Source organism: Rhinopithecus bieti, unplaced genomic scaffold, assembly GCF_001698545.2.
Source record: "Rhinopithecus bieti isolate Rb0 unplaced genomic scaffold, ASM169854v2 scaffold_21626, whole genome shotgun sequence".
Classification (NCBI taxonomy): Eukaryota; Metazoa; Chordata; class Mammalia; order Primates; family Cercopithecidae; genus Rhinopithecus; species Rhinopithecus bieti.
Window position 1 is genome coordinate 1,057,172 of NW_016810801.1, and position 12,428 is coordinate 1,069,599.

Consider the following 12,428-nt stretch of genomic DNA (forward strand, 5'->3'; position numbering starts at 1 on the left):
ATATATTTATAATCATTTAGGCAAATTTAAATATATAATAAAGCTACTGCCTTGCAAGGACATACAAATAAAAAGATGAATACTGACTACACTAGGTGAGAGGGTGCTTCATGGAAGTGGGAAATGGTAATAAAACAATCCTACGAAGGAAGAAATAGTTTTTCATAACCTCCCCCCCCCCAACCCCCTTATTTTTTTTTTCAAATCAGCATGCAGACCAACACTGAAGGGAGTTTTGCCTTCCAATCTGTTTGTCTGGGTTTGTGCTACATTTATTCAAACGTTTGTCAAGATTCCATTATGTGCCAGGTATTGGTGATACATTTTCTGCTCTAGAAGGTTGCATTCTAAGAGTGTTCTGTGTGGAGCAAGACTTAGTAAGCAAACAAACAAGGAATTATCAAATAGCGTTAATCCCAATGCAAACAATTACTACTGCTAAAGAGTGATGAGGAGAGGTATTTTACATACAGTGGTTGGGGTAGGTCAATTTGAGGAGGAAACATCTGAAATGAGAAACAAATGAGAAGGAGCTGGCTGTGCAGAGCTTGGGGGTGGGGAGTGGGGAGAAGCCTCTCAGTTTGACGGAATAGCTAGAATCAAAGTATTGTGGTGGTAACAAGGCCAGTATTGGGGCAGCAGCATGGGAGGAAGGGTAAGGTCTGCAGAGAGGTCAGGGAAGGCCTCAAATCTCACAGGCTTTGTAGACCTTGGGAAAGTGTAAGGACTCTATCCCAGGAAGCAACAGGACAATAATCATCTTTGGGGTCCCCCAAATGCCAGAATGAACAGAAACTGGTAGACTGTTCTCCTAAGTCCCTGAGCAGATATGACTCAGTGGATTGGAGAATCAATGCATTATACTCACTCGTTTTCCTAAACCATTGCTGTATACAGACTCTGTCATGTGCTCCCTTAAGACACTTTCAAGGTATCCCAAGGTCTGCAAGTTATGACTCAAGTCCAACAGTCTGAGTTTTGCTGTCTTTTTTGTTGCAAATGTTACTATTGGGCAAATCCTTAAAATTAATCATGTTTCAGCTTCTTCGTTTTTAACTGGCATCTGACTTTATCTGTCTTGCCTCTCCTATTACATGGCTCTGTGTCCTCATTTGCAATCATAGTGTTGTCTCTCTGCCAAGTTTCCCCTGGTCTTGCTCTGATATCTGGAGTTACAGCCAGAGAAGGGCTGCTGAGGTGTGGGTTTGCTCCGAAGCATCGTCCCACTCTGAGTGTATAGCTTTATAATTCATATATGAACTTGGGAAGTCATCTGTCTGCACATTTCTTACTTTAAAAACTTTAATCGGTCTGTTTTGTCAGAGAGCTATGGAAAAAATTAGGTTTTTACTCCTTCCATTTTCTCATTTGATTAGGATATAAGAAAACTTTCTATGCTTTAAGAATTGTTTCCCAAATGAAATGTTCTCTTCTCTATTGCCTTTGACATTTGTTGCCATCAGATACCTCTTTTCTTACATGCATAAACTGCTTATTTGATTTGACCTGGTTCTGAATCTAAGAAATTGATTCAGAAAGGCCTCTGTCTTTAAAAATGGTATTGAATGAAAGCATTATGTTAACATATGTTGAAACTTAAAACTGCAAATGTAGGGGGAGAAAATGATCTTGTAGCTATTTCCCTCATTTAGAGACACGAGACATGAGGCTTTATTTTAATAAAATGTAGTGTGTTTGCAGCTAGGGCTGGGGCAAAATCAAGATACATTAGGAGAAATTGACATTAAAAGTGCAATATAACAGATGGATGAAAAAATGAATTTTTATCAAGATGATCCATTAGCATTCTGCAGCCAGGCAGAGAACAATGACCTGGAACAAATTAAGAAGAACGATGCTTGACTTGTGTTTGCTTTTTCTAAAGGGTGACCCATATTCATAATCTTGAATTAGAAATACATTTGCTTCTGGTTGATTAGATACATATTTCAACTATTGTTTGTTTTGTTTTTTCCCGCCTCTGGGTTTGGGGAGCTGAGTGATGGAGGTGGTCTGGTGCAAAGGATTAGGTTCATCAAATTAGATTAAATGAAAAGAGAGAAAACAAATCCAGTAGAGTGGAACCCTGACTAAATGGTAGAGTTCTTTGCAAAGAAGGAGAATTAATCTCCAAATTGAGGGGAACTGAACAGCTCAATCTCCAACTATTAACCTCAAATAACCTTAGGTGACTCTGGCATCAATATGTAAAAGCAAGTCTACTACAGACCCTGATTTTAACTTCAAATTCTCTGATAACTGTCAGACTTCCTGTCTACTCTTTAATCAGTCTCTGGAATTAGAAAATACTTACTTTTTAATGAAAAGAAAGAAGGAGAAAAAACATGAACAGAATTCCTGTATTTTTTAGAAAAATGAAAACTGGGTAGAATATGCAAGCCAGTGATGACACTATGCCAACTGATTTGGAAAAAGTTGGAGTTGTACTGCAGATAAGTTGCTGGTTTGCTTGCCTCACTGCCAAGGAATAAGTTGCTTAAGATAATTCATTTACTGTGTCTGTGGCTTGTACCTATCACTTCCTTGCCTCTGGCTGATGTTAATAATAATAGTCTGGTAGGTAGAGGGGAAGGGGGAAAGGAAACTTCCCTCTGATGTCACTTAAACTCATCTTGAATCAGCACAATTGTAGCCCACGGATGTATGCTTGGATGAAAAGACCATCCTATCAATCTTGTACGAATCCTGTGCATAATTTGGCTGTGAACCAAATAGCATAGTCACTTGGCTACAAGAAGGAACAGAATAAGAAATGGTTAGGTATGTTTAAATAAAATTTTAAGCCTGGAAAGGAACTTTAGAGATGATCTGAATCAACCTAGGCTGGTACGAAGTTAAGACAGATGAAAAGGGAGTTGAACTCAAGTGGCCAGTAGAAAGTGCTAGGAAAGATGTTTTAACTTTCATTCTAATTCATTCTGTTTTCGAGCATTTCAAGGGAGGCTTATTTAACTCTACCCTTCTTTTCAGATGAGGAAAGTGAGACTGTGATATTATAAAGGATTGTCTTAATTTTCTGAGTTATTCAGGGGTAGGTTGAAATCCATGCATGATATTACGATATCTTTCCCATAGAGCTGTGGTGACAACAAAATGAGATAATATTCTTAAAAATATGCATTTCCCACAAAGCTCTAAATTGCAAGATATAATTTCACCATCAATTCTTTATACCGATGAAAGACCATGAGCTTTGGATTTAGAATAACGAAACTTATTTCAAGTACTCATCGTGAATGTGGATACTATATATAAGTCACTTATAGTCTATAATCCTTAGTTTTCTCATCTCTAAAATGGAAATAATATGTTTATATGTATAATCTATTTTACAGTGTTAGCAAAGCACATCTGCTTGTCCAGATGGTAGAGATTAGGTAGGTAAGTGGAGGAGAAGAGAGTGCAAATGTTGAGCTATGGGAAGAAAAGAACCAGCTGCAGCAGAGGACGAATGTCTTTGTGTGACAGGGTGTCCTGTATGTCAGTAGTACCAGGATGCTGTAACAGGAGAGATACCTTGTTTTCCATAACTTGCATCCAAGGTAGAACCAGTACAGGCTATAGTGCACATTAGGTGCCAGATCAATGTGTCTTGCCTAAAAATAAATGTCAACTCATACACACCTGAGATAGTTGTGTCATTTTAGGTTAGGGCTTGGCTAGCCTGAATCAGAGGTGGGGCTAGTGTAAAAACCTGAGAAACAATGTATACACTCTCAGACTTACCTGATATTGAAATGCTCTGCTTTACAATTAGGCAGGAAAGAGGAAGAAACTAAGGTCAGAAACTGGGAGGGAGGAAGGGAGGAACAGATATGGGGAAGATCTCTTGTGTGCACTTCACTCCTTTACAGGGAGCTGTACAAAAAGTGATTCTCAGAGTCTGTTAGTTCAGATGCTTGTGTTTGAAGCTAGAAATATGTATCTCCAGAGTAGATATTAAAGCAAGCAACTCAGCCTTGCTCATTCTAATGAAAATATTGCTGTTGAAGGAATGATACTTGTTATTATGCAGAGAAGTTAGTAATTGAACTCTGAGACCTCTAAAGAATGCTTATAATCCTCTTATTCAAGAAAGCAGTATTCTTAATATTTGCAGCTAATCCCCATTCAGAACACAGAAGAGAATATTAGATTCAGACATGTGAACAGGTGGCTTGAAAATGTTTTAAGCAAAACCTTTAGGAGAACTTTAGGCATGAGATCAGCTGGACTCGGATGGGAAAAGGTTTCCAGTTTTATCTGGTATGTGTATGCAGTCTGGAGAACCACTTTGAAGCTACTGAGTTCTAAGCAACTTGAAGCAAGAGCCACGCTTCGTTCATCCTTCTGTGGCCCAAAGAACCTATGAGGCACTCAGTGAATGCTTGTTGTAGAATGATGTTGCCACAGACTTAGAAATATTTACCTTTCAAATGAAGAGAAATGCAGCCAGTTTCCAAATGGGGGATCGGGGTTGCAAGAAACAATTATTAAAAGGTTTGCAGTGGCATTGTCCTCTAAATCTTCCTCGTCTATGAATTAAACTCTCTCTAGATTCCTGTTATTGAAGAGTTTTAAAAGAATTTTCTTATCGTGTGGTATTTCAGACCTTTTGTTCCTCTTCACATTCCCAGCTCTGTTTGATACAAACGCTAAGCTTCTGAGGAGAGGGAAGATTCGCAGCCTCAGAGCAGGAAGCATGCACTGCAATTAAAAGCAAACACATTTCCACTTCAGTCACAGCCTGTGGGTGTTTTAAGAAGGGAAAAAATCTATTAAAAACATAAATGTCAAAATCCTCAGGGTTTTGATCTATACATTTCATGGAGGGCGAGTTCCTGGCAGAGCTTTGATCCTGAGGAGTTGATAAGGATGCTTTGCTCCTAAATCTCAAGACAGAGGATGTCGTGCTGGGCAGTGAGCAAGAGTGGCTGGGTTCTGGCAGGTGCTGAAGCTGGGAAGGGAGGGGCAGATGGAGGGAGAATGTGGAAGCTCTTGGGGCCTATGCATGATGGCTGGGACCAAGAGCAGAGCAGTACTAGCTGCTGGGAGAAGGTTAGAGGCTACCTTGATTTAGACTCTAACCGAAGAAGAGAGAACCTCTACTCCAGTTTTTCCTCCTTTCCCCAGCCCACGTTAAGCCTCCCACTCTTCTTTCATGGGGGCAGAGATGCTCATCACATTGCTCAGAAGTGGAAATTTATTGAATTTACCGTTACTACTGGGCAGGACATTGCTTCTCATTTTGACTTCCTGGGAATATTTGTAATGGGCAAGCCCTTAGCTTCTTAGATAAGACTTATCTGGAAACTTCCAGCATTCTCTGTGCCGATTACTAGTCCAGGTGTCTAGGGCTGTCTCAGAGAACTCAGAGTTGGTCAAGCTGACCCAACCATTGGGATGTAGAGATGGTGCTTCCAGGAATCCCACTTGGTATGCAAGCTGGAGCCTTGTATTGCAAGACAAATTGTATTCCCCAAAATTCATTTGTTGAGGTCTTGACCCCCAGTACCTCAAAATATGACTGTATTTAGAGATAGGGCCTTTACAGAGATAATTAAGCTAAAATGAAGGTCAGAGTTTGCCCGAATTCAGTATGACTGGTGTCCCTATAAGATGAGGAGATTGGGACAAAGACACAGAAAATATCACGTGACGACAAAAGAAAATGCCCTCCGCAGTTAAAGGAGAGAGGCCATGAGAGACACCAACCACGCTGGCACCTTAATTTTAAACTTCCTAGCCTCCAGAACTGTTAATAAATACATTTCTGTTGTTTAAGCCACCCAATCTGTGCTACTTTGTTATGGCAGCCCTGGCAAACTTTGATTTTAGGTTTCCACTTACCAGGGGAACCATGCAGCAAATTGTAATGATTAAATGCTTGCCTTGCTCTGAGGAAAAGTGATATTGGCTTTGCTACTACAGGCTTAAGGGCATACCTCCTGGGGCAGAAAAACCTGGAAGTGGGACGATTGATGGGATTGTGGTCCCAAAGCTCTACTCCAAACTCTGCCTATCATCAGCTATTGTTAGCCACATGAGGCCATGCAGAAATATTATTCCAGGCCTGGAAACAGATAACAGCAAAGGAAGATGTCAAACCATGCAAGGAATAGCTTATCCCTGGGAAAAGGTGAGTTACCTAAGCAACCTTTTGTTGGGAAGTAGCCCTGAGGTAAAACAGCTGAGGACAAAGGTGCATGCCTTCCCTCCATCTGGGTGTCCATCTTTGGTGCCTAAGCTTTCCTGAACCCTAACCTCATCCCCTTCTTGGATGATATGCATTGACTCTTGTAATGAATGCCCTAGCCTATTTCTCACATGGTACTCAGCTGATTATCACCGTATCTTTAAATGTCTCTCAAATCTACTAGGATGTGGAATAACCATAGGTTATAATTCTGAATTAATTCATTTGGATGTACCCCAGCCCTTAAATCCTGCATTAACATTTGTCATACTAGACTGATAAATTGAGGGAGGCAGGATGAACAGTGGACAGGCACACAGTAATGGAAGGAGAAACTCAACATCTGTTAGACTTATTTTTGTATCTAGAAGCTTTTTTGGAAGCAGTTAGGATATGGTACAGAGGTACTGGCTCTGAAGGGTTGCCTGGGGGAACATTCCCCTAAGCACTGTCATCAGTAAGAAAGCTTGTGTTCTTGATCATCCAAGATTTAAAACAGTGGATCAGGCTAAAGGTCTCCATGTCTGTACAGAGTAATATGGAGATAAGCCTGAATTAAATTTGTGACTCAGAAATTGAGAGCTGAGTTGTTAAAACAGGATTCTATCAGCTTCTGAGGTTCTGTTTACTTTGTCATGAAATGGGAAGACAATTCCTAATTCACAGAGTGGAGGTGAGAATGAAATGAGCCAATCTGTGTGGAGAGGCTGAATATACAAGCAGACAATGAATGGCCAGACCACATGAAATAAAACCCTGACCCACCAACTGCAGCAACCAGTCCAGGAATTCAGTCCATATCTACAGTAGCAAGCCCAGGAGTCCAACCCATATCTACAGTAACCAGCCCAGTAATCCAACCCATATCTACAGTAACTGGCCTAGGAATCCAGTCCACATCTACAGTAACTAGCCCAGGAGTCCAGCCTGTATCTACAGTAACCATCCTAGGAATCCAGCCCATATCTACAGTAACCAGCCCAGGAATCCAACCCATATCTACAGTAACCAGTTCAGGAATCCAACTCATAGCTACAGTAACCAGCTCAGGAAACCAACCCATAGCTACAGTAACCAGCTTAGGAGTCCATCCCTTATCTACAGTAGCCAGCCCAGGAGTCCAACACATATCTATAGTAACCAGCCTAGGAATCCAACCCATACCTACAGTAACAAGCCCAGCAATTCAGCCCATATCTACAGTAACCAGCCCAGGAGTGCAACCCATATCTGCAGTAAACAGCCCAGGAATACAATTGATATCTACAGTAACCAGCCCAGGAAGCTGGGCTGCTGTAAGTCACACTTCTAGGAAACCAGATTACTAGCTTTAGTGGCAATCCAGAATGTCAAACAACAACTTCTCCAACAATGAATCCCAAATGACCTGCACTTAATTAATAAATGACAGTTTTCCTAATTTATATCCATATTTCCAAGTTTATACCAACCAGAGAAAATCAAATATGCATCCCCCAACCAATTGTAAAGGTTACTCTGTTCCTAGTTAGTCCCCCTGTGGCTTCCCCAGGCCAACCACCTCTAATCGGTGCACACCTGAAGCCTTCCCTTCTTTCCACTATAAAGCTTTCCAATGCCTCTGTCTGCCTTTGGATCTCTGCCAAAATGCAAGAGACAGTGGTTGACTCTATTGCTGCAGCAAATTCTGAATAAATAGCCTTTGTCAGTTCTTATTTAGATGGCCTTTCTTTATTTCCACAATGTAGAAACACCTATAATGGTGACTGTTACACGGTAGGTGCTCACATTATGAGAATGCCTTTGTCATTTCTTTTGGTCACTGATCTGGTTTGGCTCTGTGTCCCCACCCAAATCTCATGTCAAATTGTAATCCCCACATGTTGAAGGAGGGGTCTGGTGGGAGTTGACTGGATCATGGGGGCAGTTTCTAATGGCTTAGCACCATCCCCCTACTCTTGTCTTCTGATGGAATTCTCATGAGATTTGGTTGTTTAAAAGTATAGTGCTTCACCCTTTGCACTCTCTCTCCTGCCACCATGGTAAGACGTGCTTCCTTTCCCTTTGCTTTCCGCCGTGATTGTAAGTTTCCTGAGGCTTCCCCAGCCATGTGAAACTGAGTCAATTAAATCTCTTTTCTTTATAAATTACCCAGTCTCAGGTAGTTGTTTATAGCAGTGTAAAAACGGACCAATACAGCCACTCTTTTACCTTCTTCATTTGAAAAGTTGCTCAGCTTTGTCTGTTTTCCATCTTTTCCACATCTTTAATTTTGAGAAGGTCAGATAGATTTTACTTATCTCTTAGTCTTTACTGAGGGGTTACGAGATGCAGGAAGAGTGGGCACAATCTAGACTTGGAGCAATTCTTCTTGGAGTCTCTGAAACCTACCTGCAGATTGGTCTAGAGGGCTGTGCCTGCCCATGGACCACATGGCGATTGGAAAATAATATATTTTTCTCTCTTGTTAGAGAGATTAAAATGATATTCATAAATCCTGCAGTAAGAGCTCATCAGAAACTAAGCCTGTCTGTTATAACCAACTTTACATTTGGCTTATAAGAAAACAGAATAAATTATAATCTGATAATATCCCTTCTTTGCAATGTTAGTTGCCCCCAATGTTTTCTTCATGTCTAATTCAGCCCAAGCATTGGTAAGAAGAATTTTTTTTGTGTTAAAATTGTGAATTATCCTTTAAAAGAAAACAGTGATATCACTTTCTTTTAATTTTTTTCTCTTCATAATGCCAAATTTCCTTGGAAGTTTAAGAAGTGTTTGTATTTGTGAAGCTTTCCTGGAAATTCCACTGGAATGGAATACTAATAGATTTTGTATTTATTCTCTGAGAGTTGAAGAATTGCAAAATTTATTGCATTATTCTGAATACTGTTTTTCAAAAGTTTTTTTGAAAATGTAGGGCAGTCCTAATGAGAATAATAAAACCCATATACCTAATAAATTAAAACCCCCTTCCATTCAGATATAAACGTAGTAACTGCTAGTAGCAGTTTGTTCTTTTCAAAGTCACAAAGAATTGTTTTTGGGACTGTTTTTTAAGAGCCTCCACAACAAGGTGGATATGTCCTTAGGTCATAGCTAGAATGACAGCATTATATTTTCCTCTCCTGTCCCCTCACCGCGGCTTCCTTTCCATTCTCTCCTTTCCTCTCCTTTCATTTTTTTTGAAAAAAAATTCAGTGAATGGGGAAGATAGGAGTAATGTTATATGCCTCCCCAGGCAATGATGCTTCCTAATGATGCTGTATTTACAGAGTTGAGAGAGGAAAGAAACTAGAATAATGTTTATTTGACTCTATCAAACAAAGAATGGTTGTTGCTAAAGGGACTTTACCTTGAATTTCTTAGAACAAGTCTAATTATCAAACCCCATCAACTCCATGAGATCACAAGGATATGAACATTGAAAGCCACAGAGCTCAGATAACTCACCACTTGGAGGCAAGTGAAAAATCAAAGGGGGCCCAGACTCAAGCAGATCCCATGTGGAAGTCAGCTGGCCAAGGGCTCAGTGATAACCTAACCATGCAGTCCTGGCAATGAGAGGATGTTGCTGCCTTGGAGAACCCTCGTGTTTACAATGCAAAATATTCTCCCTTGGAGCACTGCTTCAGATGGCACAAGATAACTCTTTATCCCTTCTGGTTCCAGCTCTTTTGTTTCAGCTCCCCCAACCCCACCTCATCCAAAATTAGAACCTGGAACCTAGGTCATCTCCACTCCACCTTCTTTTGATGCACTATTCGTTTTAACTATCTCAGATACTAGTTACTGTGTAATAAAACTGGGAGGAGGGTTCTCTCTTGGGGAGCTCACTAAAACAAGTGTTTATTAATAACTCACTATTTGACAATGAGGATGACAAAATATGGGTAACAATTATGGCTGAGATCAAAGTTTTATCTCACATTTTTTTTTTTTTTTTTGAAATGAAGTCTAACTCTGTCACCAAGCTGGAGTGCAGTGGCAGGATCTCAGCTCACCGCAACCTCCGATTTTCTGGTTCAAGCAATTCTTCTGCCTCAGACTCCTGAGTAGCTGGGATTACAGGCACGTGCCACCACGTCCAGCTAATTTTTGTATTTTTGGTAGAGACAGTGTTTCCCCATGTTATCCAGCACTGTCTTGATCTTCTGACCTTGTGATCCACCTGCCTCAGCTTCCCAAATTGCTGGGATAACAGGCATGAGCCACCACTCCCAGCCTTATCTCACATTTAGCACTCAGATTTTGCTAACTCTTACATTTGTTCAGGCATAACTGGAGTATGAGCCCAGAAAAAGGTGTGGGTGAAAATAAATTGGAATCTCTACACACCCCAATAGTTCCAAACTAAAAATGAGTTGTTTAGCAAATGGAAATGACCTGTTAGTATGCCTCTCTATCCTGGCTTGAGAGCTATTTCGGTTATGGACTCTGTCTTCTTATCACAGTCTCCCCATTAACCAGCCTAGAACCTAACCCATACCAGGTTTTCATGAAATATTTGTGTATTTGAAATGAAGCCATCACTCACATTATTTAGATCATTTTATGACAGAAATGATTGATTAAATGTTCTATTTCTACAGTATTCTCAAATATATGAGAATATAAATATATACTTCCTATAGCTCAAATGTGTATATTTATAAATGTGACTGATATAAATGTGGAGATTTTGACTCTCTGCATAACCTCTGAGTGATACGGGTCATCTCTAACCTTCCCAAGCGCTTAAAGCACATTAGAGAATCTACGTTAAGCTCATGGATGAATGGATATTTAGACATGAGTGAAATCGGTTCATTGAGGGCAGAGGCAGAATTTACATTGGTGATAGATTTGTAAATACTATCGAAAGACAAGTCTCGGTCTCAGCTCATGTTTGGTAAGTACTCAGGAGTCATAGGTTGGATTCTCTGAGATGTAGGCCGTGAAATGGAGTTAGAGTGCAAAAGGCTGTTGCTGTGCAAGAAGGGAAGGAAGGAGGGTTGAGCAGGAGAAGCTGTCAGGCTGACACAGGCCTGGCAAAACCTCTACCAGCCAAAAGGAGAACTCAGTAGATTGCTTGTTAGAGGAACTCTGAATTTGATGAACATGGCCAGGTCCTAGTACCATTGTCCTGCTCAGTTGTTAACTTATTAGCTAATCCCCAGCAAGAGTGTGACCTCGGCAGAGGAGACTGTGGAGGAGCTAATAGCTGGGGGTATCTGGGCATCACGTTCCTTCTTGAGAGGGGCCTTGGTGGGCCCATTTCTGTGTCTGCCAGAGTCCACCTCCTGCACCATTCAGACACACTTCTTGCTCCATGTGTGAAGGTCAACACTTCAAGGGCTCTGGTGGTCCTCTCCTTCTGAGGGTAAACCTCTCCTTCTGAGGAGGTTAGTGGGATGAACTGCAGACCCTTGTACAACAGATGTTTGTGAGCCCACCACTGGTATCCATCATCTATCTCACTCACTATCATTCTAAATTTCTCTCACTCTCAGTATTTACCTCTTTTGTTCTGTGGCTTATCTGTGTGTGACTCAAGCCCTGATTTTGAGTGGGGATCTCAGATCTGGAAAACCATTTCCTACTTGGGATCCCAAGTAGATCATCCAAGATGGACAATTGTTCTTCTCTGACCCTAATGTGTAGCAGCAGCCCTACCTCCTCCTGCTGATCAGTCACTTGTCTGTGACAAGATGGTGACATCTTTTTATCTGATGACTTACTGTACAAGGAACACAAAGCATGCAAGTGACAGCTGTAGCTTGGAGTTCACTGGGATTGTCACACCTCTTTGGGGAAGAGGACCCCTAATCTTGCAGATCCCAAAGGTAGGAGTCAAGAAAGCATAGCTTCTCCCAGTGGATTGTTGGAGATAATTGTAAATGGGACCACACCTGCTTCCACCCCTTGTTTATTCTGTAACAATATATTTTTCCTATAGGGGCACAGAGCCACATGAAAAGTCTCAGATTCAATGTGTGTACTAAAAACAGGGGAATTCCCTTCTATCCACACAGGGTGTTGTCTCTTAGCTGACCCACAAGCTGTGCCTTTAGCACACTATTCCAGCACTCTATCAGACCATCAACTTCCAGATGATACAACCAATACATCCCATGGTCCTGGATGGTCTCCCATGCCTCTTTCTCTGTAAAAAGATAAAGTGAATTTTCTGGCTAGATGCCAGATGTGTGGGATTCTGTGTCTATGGATCAGGCATTCTGTGAGCCCATGAATATTGATATGGGCTGAGTCT